Source organism: Bos mutus, chromosome 10 (assembly GCF_027580195.1).
Source record: "Bos mutus isolate GX-2022 chromosome 10, NWIPB_WYAK_1.1, whole genome shotgun sequence".
In the NCBI taxonomy this organism is placed as follows: Eukaryota; Metazoa; Chordata; class Mammalia; order Artiodactyla; family Bovidae; genus Bos; species Bos mutus.
The window spans coordinates 6,268,955-6,286,171 of NC_091626.1; the positions used below are offsets into that span (position 1 = coordinate 6,268,955).

The following is a 17,217-nucleotide window of genomic DNA, read 5'->3' on the forward strand; positions in this document are numbered from 1 at the left end:
TACTAGAACCTTGAAGATGAGGAGTACAGTGGCCAGCCACTGGAAGTTGACAATGACCAATTGGGAGCACCATCAAAGCCGATCCTCTTACAAGAAGCTGCCCAAGAACTCAAAGTCAACCATTCTACAGTCACTTGGCATTTGAAGCAAATTGGAAGGGTGAAAAAGCTCAATAAGTGGCTGCCTCATGAGCTGATCGCAGATCAAAAAAAATCGTTCTTTTGAAGTGTTGTCTTCTCTTATTCTACACAGCAACAATGAACCATTGCTCAATTGGATTGTGATGTGAGACAAAAAATGGATATATAAGACAACCGGCAAAGACCAACTCAGTGGCTGGACCAAGAAGAAGTTCCAAAGCACTTCCCAAAGCCAAACTTGCACCTATAAAGGGTCATGGTCACTATTTGATGGTCTGCTGGCTGTCTGATCCACCACAGCTTTCTGAATCCCAGCCGAAACCACCACATCGAGAAGTATGCTCAGGAAATCGATGAGATGCACTGAAAACTGCAACACCCGCGGCCAGCACTGGTCAACAGAAAGGGCCCCGTTCTTCTCCCAGGCGATGCCTGGCTGCACATCGCCCAACCAAAGCTTCAAAAGTTGAACGAATTGGGCTACAAAGTTTTACCTCATCTGCCATATTCACCTGACCTCTCGCCGACTGACAGCCACTTCTTCAAGCATTTTGACAACTTTTTGCAGGGAAAATGCTTCCACAGCCAGCAGGAGGCAGAAAATGCTTTCCAAGACTTCATCCAATCCCACAGCATGAATATTTATGCTACAGGAATAAACAAATTTATTTTTCATTGGCAAAAGTGTGTTGATTGTAATGGTTCCTATTTTGATTAATAAAGATGTGCCTGAGCCTAGTTATGATTTAAAATTCAGGGTCTGAAACCATAATTACTTTTGCATCAACCTAATAATAAATGCTCATGTTAAGAAATCAGAAAGGTCTCAAATAAACAACCTTACTTTACACAAGGAACTAAAGAACACACTCAGCCTCAAGTTAGCAAAAGAAAGGAAATAATAAGAACCAGAACAGAAATGATTGAAATGGAGACCAGAAGGACAATAGAAAAGGTCAATAAAACAAAAAGCTGGTTCTTCAAAAAGATAAAAAAAATTGACAAACTTTCAGCTAAACTAAGACAAAAGGAGAGAAGATTCAACTAAATAAAAATAGAAATGATATTACAGCAATACGTAGAATCATAAGAGACTATTATGAACAGTCATATGGCAACAAACTATATAGAAGGAATAGATACATTTGTAGAAACACATAATCCATGAAGACAGAATAAGGAAAAAACAGAAAATCTGAACATAATAATAAAAGCAGATATTGAATCAGCAATCAAAACACCCTCAACACAGAAATCTCCAAAGCTAGTATGACTTCACCAGAGAATCCTATCAAACATTTAAAGGATTAACACCAATCTTCCTCAAACTCTTCCAAAATATTGAGCAGGAGGGAACTCTTAGAAATTCATCCTGTACAAAATTAGCATTACTTTGATACCCAAATCAGATAAGGGTATAACAAGAAAACTATAGACCAATATCCTTGATTAATATAGATGCCAAAATTCTCAACAAAATATTAGCAACCTGAATTTAAGAACACATGAGGGTTATAAATTCAGACTTAAAATGAAGAAAGTGGGGAAAACCACTAGACCATTCAGTTCAATTCAGTTCAGTTCAGGTATGACCTAAATCAAATCCCTTATGATTATACAGTAGAAGTGAGAAATAGATTTAAGGGCCTAGATCTGATAGACAGAGTGCCTGATGAACTATGGACGGAGGTTCGTGACATTGTACAGGAGACAGGGATCAAGACCATCCCCATGGAAAAGAAATGCAAAAAAAGCAAAATGACTGTCTGAGGAGGCCTTACAAATAGCTGTGAAAAGAAGAGAAGTGAAAAGCAAAGGAGAAAAGGAAAGATATAAGCATCTGAATGCAGAGTTTCAAAGAATAGCAAGGAGAGATAAGAAAGCCTTCCTCAGAGATCAATACAAGGAAATAGAGGAAAACAACTGAATGGGAAAGACTAGACATCTCTTCAAGAAAATTAGAGATACCCAGGGAACATTTCATGCAAAGATGGGCTTGATAAAGGACAGAAATGGTATGGACCTAACAGAAGCAGAAGATATTAAGAAGAGGTGGCAAGAGTACACAGAAGAACTGTACAAAAAGATCTTCACGACCCAGATAATCATGATGGTGTGATCATTCACCTAGAGCCAGACGTCCTGGAATGTGAAGTCAAGTGGGCCTTAGAAAGCATCACTATGAACAAAGCTAGTGGAGGTGATGGCATTCCAGTTGATTTATTTCAAATCCTGGAAGATGATGCTGTGAAAGTGCTGCACTCAAGATATCAGCAAATTTGGAAAACTCAGCAGTGGCCACAGGACTGGAAAAGGTCAGTTTTCATTCCAAAGAAAGGCAATGCCAAAGAAAGCTCAGACTACTGCACAATTGCACTCATCTCACATGCTCGTAAAGTAATGCTCAAAATTCTCCAAGCCAGGCTTCAGCAGTACGTGAACCGTGAACTTCCAGATGTTCAAGCTGGTTTTAGAAAAGGCAGAGGAACCAGAGATCAAATTGCCAACATCTGATCGATCATAGAGAAAGCAAGAGAGTTCCAGAAAAACATCTATTTCTGCTTTATTGACTATGCAAAGCCTTTGACTGTGTGGATCACAATAAACTGAGGAAAATTCTGAAAGAGACGGGAATACCAGACTACCTGACCTGCCTCTTAGGAAGCAACAGTTAGAACTGGACATGGAATAACAGACTGGTTCCAAATAGGAAAAGGAATACGTCAAGGCTGTATATTGTCACCCTGCTTATTTAACTTATATGCAGAGTACATCATGAGAAACGCTGGGCTGGAAGAAGAACAAGCTGGAATCAAGATTGCCGGGAGAAATATCAATAACCTCAGATATGCAGATGATACCACCCTTATGGCAGAAAGTGAAGAGGAACTAAAAAGCCTCCTGATGAAAATTAAAGAGGAGAGTGAAAAAGTTGGCTTAAAGCTCAACATTCAGAAAACTAAGATCATGGCATCTGGTCCCATCACTTCATGGCAAATAGATGGGGAAACAATGGAAACATTGTCAGACTTTATTTTTTTGAGTTCCAAAATCACTGCAGATGGTGATTGTAGCCATGAAATTAAAAGACACTTACTCCTGGGAAGGAAAGTTATGAACAACCTAGATAGCATATTGAAAAGCAGAGACATTACTTTGCCAACAAAGGTCCATCTAGTCAAGGTTATGGTTTTTCCAGTGGTCATGTATGGATGTGAGAGTTGGACTGTGAAGAAAGTTGAGTGCAGAAGAATTGATGCTTTTGAACTGTGGTGTTTGTGAAGACTCTTGAGAGTCCCTTGGACTGCAAGGAGATCCAACCAGTCCATCCTAAAGGAGATCAGTCCTGGGTGTTCATTGGAAGGTCTGATGCTGAAGCTGAAACTCCAATACTGTGGCCACCTCATGCTAAGAGTTGACTCATTGGAAAAGACCCTGATGCTGAAAGGGATTGGGGGCAGGAGGAGAAGGGGACGACAGAGGATGAGATGGCTGGATGGCATCACTGACTCGATGGACATGAGTCTGAGTGAACTCCAGGAGTTAGTGATGGACAGGGAGGCCTGGCGTGCTGTGATTCATGGGGTCACAAAGAGTTGGACACAACTGAGCGACTGAACTGAACTGAGGATTATATACCATGACCAAGTATAATTTATCCCTTGGATGATGTAAGGATGATTCAATATATGCAAATCAATAAATGTAACATATCACAACAATGTGCTTTCCAGATAGCACTAGTGGTAAAGAATTCGCCTGCTAATGCAGGAGATATAAGAGACTCGGGTTCAATCCCTGGATTGGGAAGATCCCTTGGAGGAGGGCATGGCAACCTACACCAGTATTCTTGCCTGGAGAATTCCATGGAGGAGCCTGGCGGGCTACAGTCCATAGTGTTGCAAAAAGTTGGACATGACTGAAGCAACTAAACCACCACCACCACCACCATCATACCAATAAAAGGAACAATAAAAATCACATGATCATTTCAGTAGATACAGAAAAAGTATTTGACAAAATACAACATCTTTTCATGGTAGAAACACTTAATAGACTGGGTATAGCAGGAATATACCTCAATGTAATAAAAGGTGTGTAGGAGAAACTCATAGCCAACATGACAGTCAATGGAGAGAAATTTTAAATGTTTGTTCTAAGATCAGAAACAAGGATAGGATACCCACCCTCACCACTCCTATTCACTGTAGTCCTGGAAGTCCTAGCTGGAACAATTAGGCAAGATAAAGAAATAAAAGGCATCCAAAACAGAAAGGAAGAAATAAAACTGTCATTGCTTGCTGATAATATGATCTTATACTAGAAAATCCCAAAGAATCAGTTAAAAACAAACAAACAAAAAAAAAAAATCCTTATTTTTACTTATGAACACACGAACTGTATATCTCCTAACGGTAAACTGAATAACTCTATTCTTTATCAGAAATATTGTTTACTGAATTCTCTTTCTACAAAGTCACCCAAAACTAAAGCCTAAAAGTCATCCTGCACTTCCCTGGTGGCTCAGTGGTAAAGAATCTGCCTGCCAATGCAAGAGATCTGGAAAGGTCCCACATGCTGAGGAACAGCTAAGACCCTGAGCCACAAGTATTGAGCTTGCGCTCTAGAGCCAGGGAGCTGCAGCTGCTGAACCCACATGCCACAGCTACTGAAACCCGCCTGCTCTAGAGCCTGCGCTCTGCAACGAGAGAGGCCACTAGAGAGGAGGCCTGCTCACCGCAGCTAGAGGAAAGCCCGTAGCGTGAAGACCCAGCACAGCCAAAAGCAAATAAGCAAAATTAGTTTTAAATGTCATCCTATACAAATGAACTCATTTACAAAACAGAAACAGACTCACAGACACAGAAAACCAACTTACAGTTACCAAAGGGAAAAGGCGGTGGCAGAGCGGATAAACTAGGAGATTAAGATTAACAGACACAAACTACTGCATATAAAAGAGATAAAAAACAAGGTCCTACTGTATAGCACAAGATATTCAGTATCTTGTAATAAACTATAATGGAAAAAGAATGTGAAAAAGAATATATATGTATATTAATATATAAATATACTTTGCTATACACCAGAATCTAACCTAACACAACATTGTAAGTCAAGTATACCTCAATAAAAATTAATTAATTAAAAATAAATCATCCTTTATTTCTCCTAATCCCTTTTCCCAAATCACTGAGTCCTTCACATTCTTCTACCTTTTGAATTTCTCTTAATACATCCTTTTCATTCAACCCTTATTACTCTGCTTTGGTTCTTAAACACCATAATTTCTCATCCAATTTCCAGACCTTCAAGTCCCACTTTCTCATTTTTCATTCCACCTCCAAGTGGTTTAATAAGCAAGTTTATAAAAGGAGCCTAAATATTCATTGTGTGAAAATGATTTGTTTACATAGAAGCCCTAAGAAAACCCACAGAAAAACTGTTAAAAATAGCAGAACTTGGTAAAGTGGTTGAATATAATAAAACATTTTTAAAAAATATCTTTCCTTTATAAGGAAATAGAAGGGAAAAGTAATCTGTTTATGATGGCAAACAAAATACCTAAACCATCATAGGCAAGTTAAAAAAAAAAAAAAAGAAATGTGCCATGAAGAGAAAAATAGCAAACCTCAGAAATATATAAATACAAAGAAATGTCTTTGTCACTTTTTCTCATCAGATCAGATCAGTCGCTCAGTCGTGTCCGACTCTTTGCGACCCCATGAATCACAGCACACCAGGCCTCCCTGTCCATCACCAACTCCCGGAGTTCACCCAGACTCATGTCCATCAAGTCAGTGATGCCATCCAGCCATCTCATCCTCTGTCGTCCCCTTCTCCTCTTTTTCTCATGATAAACTCCTAATTTTTGTAAGAAAATATGTATAAATTTTTGTTCCTTGTAGACATATCCTATTGATGTCCTTGGTAGAGAGGACTGAAGAGTATAAACACGTCAGTTCAGCCCACATTAATACGTGGATTTATCGAATTGCCACCAGGAACTATTGAGGGAGAAGAGTGCTTGATGAAATAATCTTAAAATTCATGTGAAAGAACTTGTAAAATGGCAAGGAAAATTTTACAGAGGAGAACATTTAGGGGGACTAGGCTCCCTAGCTACCAAAACATTCTAAAGCCACGATAAGTAAAGGTTAAGATACAGCAAAAGAATACAAAAATGAATGAAACAGAAAAGGAAATTCCCATATATTTGTATAAACATCATAATATAATAGCTATTTTATATATTATAATTTAATTGGGAAGAAATGGATTATTCAAGGAACAATTGGGGACAAGGGTTAGATATTGAGAAAAAATATTAGTTGTTTAAGACTTTGATGTCATTTATTTATCTAATCTATTCCAAACCATAAATACAAAAGTATTTCTTAATAGTTGCTACCTCATGCCCCAGACACCAGTGTGAGTCAAATGCCTCCCACTGAACACACTGCATTGCAATAATTGTTTTACTCGTCTGTTGCCCAACTCAGACAGGGACAAAGAACTGGGAACTCAGACCAAGAGGAGAACTGCGGTGTGTCCCATCTTTGTTTGAGTGAGTGCTCAGATAGTTGCGTTTGACTCTTCGCAACCCCATGGACTGCAGCCAATGAGGCTCCTCTGTCCATGGGGCTTTCCTGTCAGTACTGCTACATGTGGGTTGCCATTTCCTCCTCCAGTGGATCTTCCAGACCCAGGGGTCGAACTTGCATCTCTTTCATCTCCTGCATTGGCAGGCAGATTCTTTACTGTTGAGCAACTGAGGAAACTGTTTATTTTATATTAAATATCAGTATGTATAGAGTTCATAACAGAAGGGAGGGAACACTGTGTGTGCAGGCTGGTAAGCAAGACTCCCTTCAATAGCTTTTATTACTCAACTAATAATTGATGGTTGGGTAACTCAAGATTTCCTTTTAGCTGTACAAGTTTAAACAACAGCAATTTCAAAATCAAGATGTTAATTAAATGCAGATTAATGGGGATTTAAAAAGATACAGTAGTAAAATGAAGACAAACAATACCCCCCAAAGAACAGAGAACTTTCAGCTACATCTATCTTTTATTCTACATGGAATAATACCATATCTTCTTGTGTGCTGTGTGCTTAGTCGCTCAGTTGTGTCCGACTCTTTGCGACCCCCTGGATTTTAGCCCACCAGGCTCCTCTGTCCGTGGGGATTCTCCAGGCAAGAATACTGGAGTGGGTTGTCATGCCCTCCTCCAGGGGATCTTCCCAACCCAGAGATCAAACTCAGGTCTCTTGCATTTCAGGCCGATTGTTTACCATCTGAGCCACCAGGGAAGCCCAAGAATACTGGAGTGGGTACCTGGTCCTTCTCCAGGAGACCTTTCCCACCCAGGAATCAACCCAGGGTCTCCTGCATAGGAATACCGTATCTTCTTACATAACTCTAATTCCTCCCAGGTGTATTTCCTCATCTGCCAACATTTAAAGGAAAATACAAGATTCTTTGGTATGGCATATTTTTTTATCCTTTTTTACTTTTTTTAATTAATTAATTTTTATTGAAGCATAATGGCTTTTCAGAATTTTGCTGTTTTCTGTGGGTTAACAGTGTAAAGTTGTTGTTATTGAGCATTTTATAAACATTCATCAAGGTAATTATTTTTCCTGCTATGTTGGAGGGAACAGCTACACAGCATTGCAAAAAACTATGTATCCTCACAATGGTACAATGGAGCAACCATGTCTAGGTGTACAGAGTAGAGGGAGGGGAGACTACGTTCTACTAGATTTCCAAACAGCTTAACAGCAGCAACAGTGAGGTTTGTAGGTATGAGAGTGGTCGTGGTGGCTGTCGTTTAGTCACTCAGCTGCTTCTGACTCTGCGACCCCATGGACTGCAGCCCACCAGGCTCCCCTGTCCATAGCATTTCCCAGGCAAGAATACTGGAATGGGTTGCCATTTCCTTTTCCAGGGGATCTTCCCAACCCAGGGATCAAACCCCCGTCTCTTGCATTGACTGGCAGATTCTTTACCTCTGAACCACTGGGAATACCCAGTAGCAATTGATACTGTGGTAGGGGGGTCTATTTTGTTTTGTTTTAATATTTATCTGTTTTGGCAAGATCTTTTTTTTTTTTTTTTGCAAGGTGACAAGTGGACCATTTGATGGCTTTACTGTTACATAGAAGGAAATGTCTTCTGTGTTAATGATCAGGCTCCCAAAGGAAATTCAGAAAGAAAATCCATGCTGCCAAACATGCTTTTCTTTTCCATGTATAATCCATAACTGAAGGACGCTGGATGATCTTTGGCTGGCTATTCTTCTCAATATGGTGGCCCTTTTCAAACTGAAGGCAGTGTTCATGAGCAGATGACATAGGCAGCCTAGAGAGAGAAGCTGAAGGAGGAGAGCTGGTGGCAGTTGGCAAGAAAAGGATTAGGGAGAAGTCTAATGAGGGCAGCAGGTTGCCTAATACTCTAAAACCCAAACACCATCCTTGTTCTTGCAGCAGTTTGATGGGCCCTTGTGTTTATGCTGACAGCTTCTCTCTGTCACTGCCTTCTTACTACCAACCAACCGCCTGACCCTCCATCTCATATCTCCTACTTACTCATAGTTTCTGCTTACTCATAGCTTCCATGTGCCATACTCTGAGTCTTTTGGATTCTGTTACTACCACCAACTCTTTGGTTCCTTCTTCAGACCTACAGTTCAAATTTCCTAGGAAGAGAATCGGCTTCACTAAACATTGTCCCCATTAAAATAGAGTTTTCCTATCAGGAGATTTAATAATCACAGGGCTAAGTCTATGGATTACGGAAATATCTAGGACTTCTACAGTCAGCAAGATCTTTGGGGGAGAAAAGTTCAATACCAGACATGGAAGGAGCCTGCGGACATAGCCACATAGGCTGGTCTGGTACTAAGACACGAAAGAAAGAACTTGAGAAAGTGGGATGGATGGGGAGTCACAACATGGGTTTTGTTTCGTTGGTTGTCTGTAGTCTAGTCCCATCCATATGTCCTACAGGCTAAGGGAAGTTTTGGGTCCTAGAGTTTTGGAAATTTGGGCAGCATTTTTCATGTCTCTTACAGTACGTCAGTTCAGTTCAGTTCAGTCGTTCAGTCGTGTCCAACTCTCTGTGACCCCATGAATCGCAGCACACCAGGCCTCCCTATCCATCACCAACTCCCAGAGTTCACTCAGACTCACGTCCATCGAGTCAGTGATGCCATCCAGCCATCTCATCCTCTGTCGTCCCCTTCTCCTCCTGCCCCCAATCCCTCCCAGCGTCAGAGTCTTTTCCAATGAGTCAACTCTTCGCATGAGGTGGCCAAAGTACTGGAGTTTCAGCTTTAGCATCATTCCTTACAAGGAAATCCCAGGGCTGATCTCCTTTAGAATGGACTGGTTGGATCTCCTTGCAGTCCAAGGGACTCTCAGGAGTCTTCTCCAACACCACAGTTCAAAAGCATCAATTCTTCAGCGCTCAGCTTTCTTCACAGTCCAACTCTCACATCCATACATGACTACAGGAAAAACCATAGCCTTGACTAGACGGACCTTTGTAGGCAAAGTAATGTCTCTGCCTCTCAATATGCTATGTAGATTGGTCATAAATTTTCTTCCAAGGAGTAAGTGTCTTTTAATTTCATGGCTGCAGTCACCATCTGCAGTGATTTGGGAGCCCAGAAAAATAAAGTCTGACACTGTTTCCACTGTTTCCCCATCTATTTCCCATGAAGTGATGGGACCAGATGCCATGATCTTTGTTTTCTGAATGTTGAGTTTTAAGCCAACTTTTTCACTCTCCTCTTTCACCTTCATCAAGAGGCTTTTTAGTTCCTCTTCACTTTCCGCCATAAGGGTGGTGTCATCTGCATATATGGGGTTATTGATATTTCTCCCGGCAACCTCGATTTCAGCTTGTGCTTTTTCCAGCCCAGCGTTTCTCATGATGTACTCTGAATAGAAGTTAAATAAGCAGGGTGACAATATACAGCCTTGATAATGACCAATGTACTTGTTTCCAAACACCAGATTGCTCACTCCATGAAGCCCAGTATTGGTCTTATTTATCTTTGTGCCCTTAGTGCCTGACATGGATGATGAGCAACACGGATGATGAGTTAAGTCCAACTCTTGGCGGCCCCTTGGACTATAGCCTGCCAGGCTTCTCTGTCCATGGATCATCTTGGTGAGAATACTGGAGTGGGTTACCATTTCCTCCTCCAGGGGATCTTCCTGACCCAAGGATCAAACCCTAGTCTCCTGCAGCTCCTGTGTTGGTAGGTGGATTCTTTACCACTGAGCCACCTGGGAAGCCCTGCCTGACACAGAGTAAATGCTTAATAACTATTGATTTGAATGAATGGTTGTGGCTTGGAATCTGAATATTAAGAATGTTTCTGAATAACTTGAAAGATCATAGTATCATGGCATTTTTTTCCTATTTTGTACTTGAAAAATATTAGCAGGAAAGACATTACATCTTTTGAGATCCTTCAATACATATTGATAATGTACATAATCTGAATTTTTAAAAAATGCCTTAATATACATTTCTTTACATATTTTGCTTTTTTCCATTTAACATTCTTTTGTACACAGATTTCCAAATATTGATGTAGCCACATAGTAGATATTTTTATGAACTTCCATGGTCTTAAATAATTGTCTACTTAACCATGTCTCAATTATTGGATGTTGAGAGATGTTATGGTGTCCAACAGAATAAAGACTTGTGTACATGTATAAGTTAATTTTCACCTCACCATAGAGGTATTTAGTTTATATTTAAAATACTCCAACCAAGAATCTGTACTCCTGAGATAGATACACAAGCATTCAAAATAACTTATTGAAATCTACCCAACGGTTTGCTAATTAGCTGAGGGACATAATGTATAACTTTTGTTGGTGAAATGAGTGGTGGTCAAGATTCAAAGACTGGGCTTCCTTGGTGGCTCAGATGGTAAAGAATTCACCTGCCATGTGGGATATCTGCGTTCAATCCCTGGGTCAGGAAGATCCCCTGGAGAAGAAAATGAACCCCACTCCAGTATTCTTGCCTGGAGAATTCCATGGACAGAGGAGCCTGGCAGGATACAGTCCATGGGGTCGCCAAGAGTAGGATACAACTTAGCGACTAACACTTTCACTGCACTTTATTGATGAGATGAGTGGTGTTCAATTCATGAATAGGGTGTCAGAATCCAAGAAGCCCAACAAGTTATTACTCTTGGTGGAGCATCTGAGGTCTAGAGCTTTGCTTTATCCAGCAGCTGTCACTTCAGAAAAGATTCCTGATAACTACAAGGTGAATTTCTGCCCAGTCCACTAAGAGTGAACCACCAACTTCAGATACAAGTCAGAGTGCCTGAAGCCAGAGACTGAGATCTGCTCTTAGTGTTGGTTACAAGATAACTTTGTGTTTGTTTGCTTACAAATGATTAGGCAGAATTTGTTTGAAGATTTGCTTTCACTGTAGCTTATAACTTGGAAGCAAGTTTGTGGAACAGAGACACCCTCCACCTATTTAATCACCAGAGTATTTATTTGTACCTGACAGCTGCTGAACGATCAATGCAAAGAAATAGAGGAAAACAATCAAATGAGAAAGACTAGAGATCTCTTCAAGAAAATTAGAGATACCAAGGGAACATTTCATGCAAAGATGGGCTCGATAAAGGACAGAAATGGTATGGACCTAACAGAAGCAGAAGATATTGAGAAGAGGTGGCGAGAATACACAGAAGAACTGTACGAAAAAGAGCTTCACGACCCAAATAATCACGATGGTGTGATCACTGACCTAGAGCCAGACATCCTGGAATGAGAAGTCAAGTGGGCCTTAGAAAGCATCACTATGAACAAAGCTAGTAGAGGTGATGGCATTCCAGTTGAGCTCTTTCAAATCCTGAAAGATGATGCTGTGAAAGTGCTGTACTCAATATGCTAGCAAATTTGGAAAACTCAGCAGTGGCCACAGGACTGGAAAAGGTCAGTTTTCATTCCAGTCCCAAAGAAAGGCAATGCCAAAGAATGCTCAAACTACCACACAATTGCACTCATCTCACATGCTTGTAAAGTAATGCTCAAAATTCTCCAAGCCAGGCTTCAGCAATACGTGAACCGTGAACTTCCAGACGTTCAAGCTGGTTTTAGAAAAGGCAGAGGAACCAGAGACCAAATTGCCAACATCCGCTGGATCATCAAAAAAGCACGAGAGTTCCAGAAAAACATCTATTTCTGCTTTATTGACTATGCCAAAGCTTTTGACTGTGTGGATCACAATCAACTGTGGAAAATTCTGAAAGACATGGGAATACCAGACCACCTGACCTGCCTTTTGAGAAATTTGTATGCAGGTCAGGAAGCAATGGTTAGAACTGGACATGGAACAACAGACTGGTTCCAAATAGGAAAAGGAGTACGTCAAGGCTGTATATTGTTACCCTGCTTATTTAACTTCTATGCAGAGTACATCATGAGAAACGCTGGGCTGGAAGAAGCACAAGCTGGAATCAAAGTTGCCGGGAGAAATATCAATAACCTCAGATATGCAGATGACACCACCCTTATGGCAGAAAGTGAAGAGGAACTAAAAAGCCTCTTGATGAAAATGAAAGAGGAGAGTGAAAAAGTTGGCTTAAAACTCAACATTCAGAAAACGAAGATCATGGCATCTGGTCCCATCACTTCATGGGAAATAGATGGGGAAACAGTGCCAGACTTTATTTTTCTGGGCTCCAAAAATCACTGCAGATGGTGACTGCAGCCATGAAATTAAAAGACGCTTACTCCTTGGAAGGAAAGCTATCACCAACCTAGATAGCATATTGAAAAGCAGAGACATTACTTTGCCAACAAAGGTCCATCTAGTCAAGGCTATGGTGTTTCCAGTGGTCATGTATGGATGTGAGAGTTGGACTATGAAGAAAGCTGAGTTCTGAAGAATTGATGCTTTTGAACTGTGGTGTTGGAGAAGACTCTTGAGAGTCCCTTGGACTGCAAGGAGATCCAACCAGTCCATTCTGAAGGAGATCAGCTCTGGGATTTCTTTGAAAGGAATGATGCTAAAGCTGAAACTCCAGTACTTTGGCCACCTCATGCGAAGAGTTGACTCATTGGTAAAGACTCTGATGCTGGGAGGGATTGGGGGCAGGAGGAGAAGGGGATGACAGAGGATGAGATGGCTGGATGGCATCATTGAGTCGATGGATGTGAGTCTGAGTGAACTCCGGAAGTTGGTAATGGACAGGGAGGCCTGGCATGCTGCAATTCATGGGGTCGTAAAGAGTTGGACACGACTGAGTGACTGAACTGAACTGAACTAACAACTGTTGAACGAATTGGCTTATGTCAGTTCTCAGTAGACAGCTTGAAATATTCCCTGTCAAAAGTAAGTGACAAGAACCTGAGGTCTTTGATGTTTAAGTGATTTGTTCAAGAAACACACAACTTGTTATGGCAGAGCTGAGGCCAAACCACAGGATCTTGTAGCCTAGAACTGTACAAACACACATCTTTATTTTTCCAAGGACATTCAAGTTTTTCTAATAATGGTCTATGTGGTGATCTTGAAGGCTAGATAAAGTTTTCATTGCTTAAAAGTTGTGTCGGGAAAGTTCAAGGTTGGCATATGACAACCTGAGTCATTTGGAGGCTTTATTCGTGTTTAGTTTTATTTTCAAGTCTACTAATCTTCATAATCTCAATTTAGTGATCTAATTTGAATGACATTAAACTAGAACAGGTTAAAGTTATATAATTATGTTTGACTTCAATTATAGTTACTAATCAATCTAGATTGCTACCAATCGGTTACACTACATATATGAACTTACAGATTCACATGTTACTTTAGTGTACATTTTTGGAGGCCTAAAATATTCATTTTCTATAGAGTGTGTGCATCATGCTCAGTTGCCTCAGATGCATCCAACTCTCTGCGACCCTACGGACCGTAGCCTGCCAGGCTCCTCTGTCCGTGGGATTCTCCAGGCAAGAATACTGGAGTGGGTAGCCATGCCCTCCTCCTATGTAGCACATGTGCTATGCTGCGCTGTGCTTAGTCGCTTAGTCGTGTCTGACTCTTTGCTGCCCCATAGACTGTAGGCCACCAGGCTCCTTTGTCCATGGGGATTCTTCAGACAAGAATACTGGAGTGGGTTGCCATGCCCTCCTCCAGGGGGTCTTCCCCACCCAGGAATCCAACCCAGGTCTCCTGCACTGCAGGCGGATTCTTTACCGTCTGAGGTATAGGGACGCCCCATGTAGTGTATACATACTAATCATTTCGCAGCTGGATCCTTACATGAGATTTTTTTTTTTTTCAAACTGGCTTCTGTCATTAAATGGCTGACTTTGGGTGAGTCACTTAATCTCTCAGGAAGTCCTCATAGGAGAATTAAGGTAGAAAATGTCTAAGAACAAGTCTCACTTCCAAACTGCCCTTCACCGCTCACAGTTTAGATACCCCTCGACATTCATATTTACTTTCAAAGGGTATTCTAGACTCCTGTCTTCTTTCTAACTTGGATCAGGCAGTTTGGAAGGAAACCTGAAAATCCCCTTCACCATTTCCCTTGCACCTAGAACCAGCCCTCTGAGGCTCTAAACTCTTCAAAGTCAAAGAGACATCTTAAAAAGAAAACCCTCCTTTCTCATCTAGCCTCTAAATTCCCTTCTACCCTATTCATGTCTAAAGTTCTACACTCTTCAGTTTTTCTGAGACTGTAATCGTTCCCTCTTCTAGACAAAATACTTTTCACTCTAAATGCTTTCTCTACTTCTAAGAAAGGAAGCAAGTGTCAGCTAGCATCTCTGTCCCAAAGTGTAGGTTTGTCCAAACTCCAATCAATTTAAAATATTTTGTGTAAGCAAAGTCAGTTTCACTCTTTTACCTCTGTCCCATTTAATTAAATTTCTTTTCTTTTGTCTCATCAAAAAATAATCACCAATCACTATACAAATTTGGAAATTATGGGAAACTGTAAGGAAGCAGATTTTTTAAAAAAAGAAGAAGAAACAGTGATAAACAAACTACCCCAAGGCAGCCACTGACCACAGTTGGGCAGTTTCCTCTTGGACTCGTTTGAGTCTCTGTAGTGACTTTTCACTTTTTCCTCCCACTCATCCTTCCTGTATACCTTCAGGGTCTGAGAACTCTCAATCTGCCCAAACAACCAGACTGAAGGATGAAAACTTTTAGAACTTGAAAAGGAAATTAAGTTCTAGAATAGGAAAAGCAATTTCCTCTTTTTCAGACCATGTTTTCTCCTCAACTTAGAAAAAAAAAAATTATGACGGCTTCCCTCGAGGTCTAGTGTTTAAGAATCCACCTGCCAATACAGGGGACACAAGTTTGAACTCTGTTCTGGAAAGATCCCCACATGCCACGAAGCAACTAGGCCTCTTTGCTTCAGCTACTGAGCCTGCGTGGTGTAGCCTTGAGCTACAACTCCTGAAGCCCACGGACCTAGAGCCTGTGCTCTGCAAGAGAAGCCACTGCAATAAGCCCATGAGCAGCAACAAAGAGTAGCCCCCCCGTAACCACAGCTAGAGAAAGCCCACATGCAGAAACGAAGGCCTGGCACAGACAAAAATAAATGAATAAATCTTTCTAAAATATTATGAACATTTTCAAACACATGAAAAAGTTGAAAGAGTAATGAAATGAAAACCTGAATGCCTACTACCTAGACTGAATAATCGTTAACATCCTAAAATTTTGCTTTATTTCCATCAATCATCTATATATACATTTTTTCTTTTGAACCATTTGAAAGCAGACATCGAGGCACTTTACCCCCAAAGACTTCAGCATGCATCTCCTCTGAAGAAGACATTCTCCTAGATAACTGCATATCATTACTTAAACTAGTAACAGTAATTTCACACCACCATTTAGTATCCAATCTATATTGAGATGTTTCTAGTTGTCCCAAGAATACACTTTGTGTTGCTTTTTTCTTTTGAACAAGGATTCAATCAAAGAATTACAGGTGGCAGTTAACTGTCTCTTTAGTCTCTTTATGGGCTTCCCTGGTGGCTCAGACGGTAAAGTGTCTGCCTGTAATGCAGGAGACCCAGGTTCGATCCCTGGGTTGGGAAGATCCCCTGGAGAAGGAAGTGGCAACCCACTCCAGTATTCTTGCTTGGAGAATTCCATGGATTGAGGAGCCTGGTAAGCTACAGTCCATGGGGTCGCAAAGAGTTGAACACAACTGAGCAATTTCGCTTTGCTTCACTTAGTCTCTTTTAGTTTAGAGCAGTCCCTTTTCCTTTTTCTTTTAAAATGAGCTTTACCTTTTGAAGTCAAACCCTATTTTAAGACCATCCTTTGAATTCATTCCCTGCCGGGGACCAGCCCCGGCTGATCCAGGGAATTCAAAGCGGGGACGGCGTCGGTGAGGATCAGGAAACAACTGCTTAATTAAACGTTAATTAAGGATATAAAGAGTAATAGAATGAGGATAGCTCAGTGAGGAAATTTAGTGGAGAAAAGCGGCTGAAATAAGGATAGCTCAGTGAGGAAATTCAGTGGAGAAAAGAGGCTGAATAATTCAGCCAGAAGGTAAGAGAAAGAACGACACGGTGAGACCAAGTTTCGGTGAACAAGGCCCGCACTTTATTTTCCAAAGTAGTTTTTATACCTTAAGTTATGCATAGAGGATAATGGGGGAAGGGGTAGAGTCAGGCAGCAAGCCAGGCTTTCTTCCTGCAAACTTATCATATGCAAAAGCTTAGGTGGTTTGCATCATCTTCTGGCCCAGAGGCCTGTTAACATTTTAAGACCCTTTCTTCAGAAAACTTATTTTTCTCTAAAGATGATAATTCAAGCGCCACCCTCCAAAAGCATTAGATAAAGTTGCATTCCTATAAGGCAAAGATGTGGTGGGCTATAACAAGAAAAAGAATTAACTCAAGGGTCCCAGGTTACAAACATTAAAGCTACTACTTACACCAATTATATTAATCAATACACTGCCAGGGACACAGCAGGTAAGGGATATGGAAACTTAGCAGCAAACATTGGCCCAACAAGTGAAAATCCCTTCACCAATACAATTTCTAATCAATCTT

General features: G+C 40.8%; 1 non-coding gene across 1 annotated transcript; it reads left to right on the top strand.

Moving 5' to 3' along the window:
• Positions 1 to 16,173: 16,173 nt before the first annotated feature.
• Positions 16,174 to 16,245, top strand: TRNAY-GUA (transfer RNA tyrosine (anticodon GUA)). The gene has a single exon. It is a non-coding gene; the product is annotated as a tRNA-Tyr (tRNA).
• Positions 16,246 to 17,217: the final 972 nt, after the last annotated feature.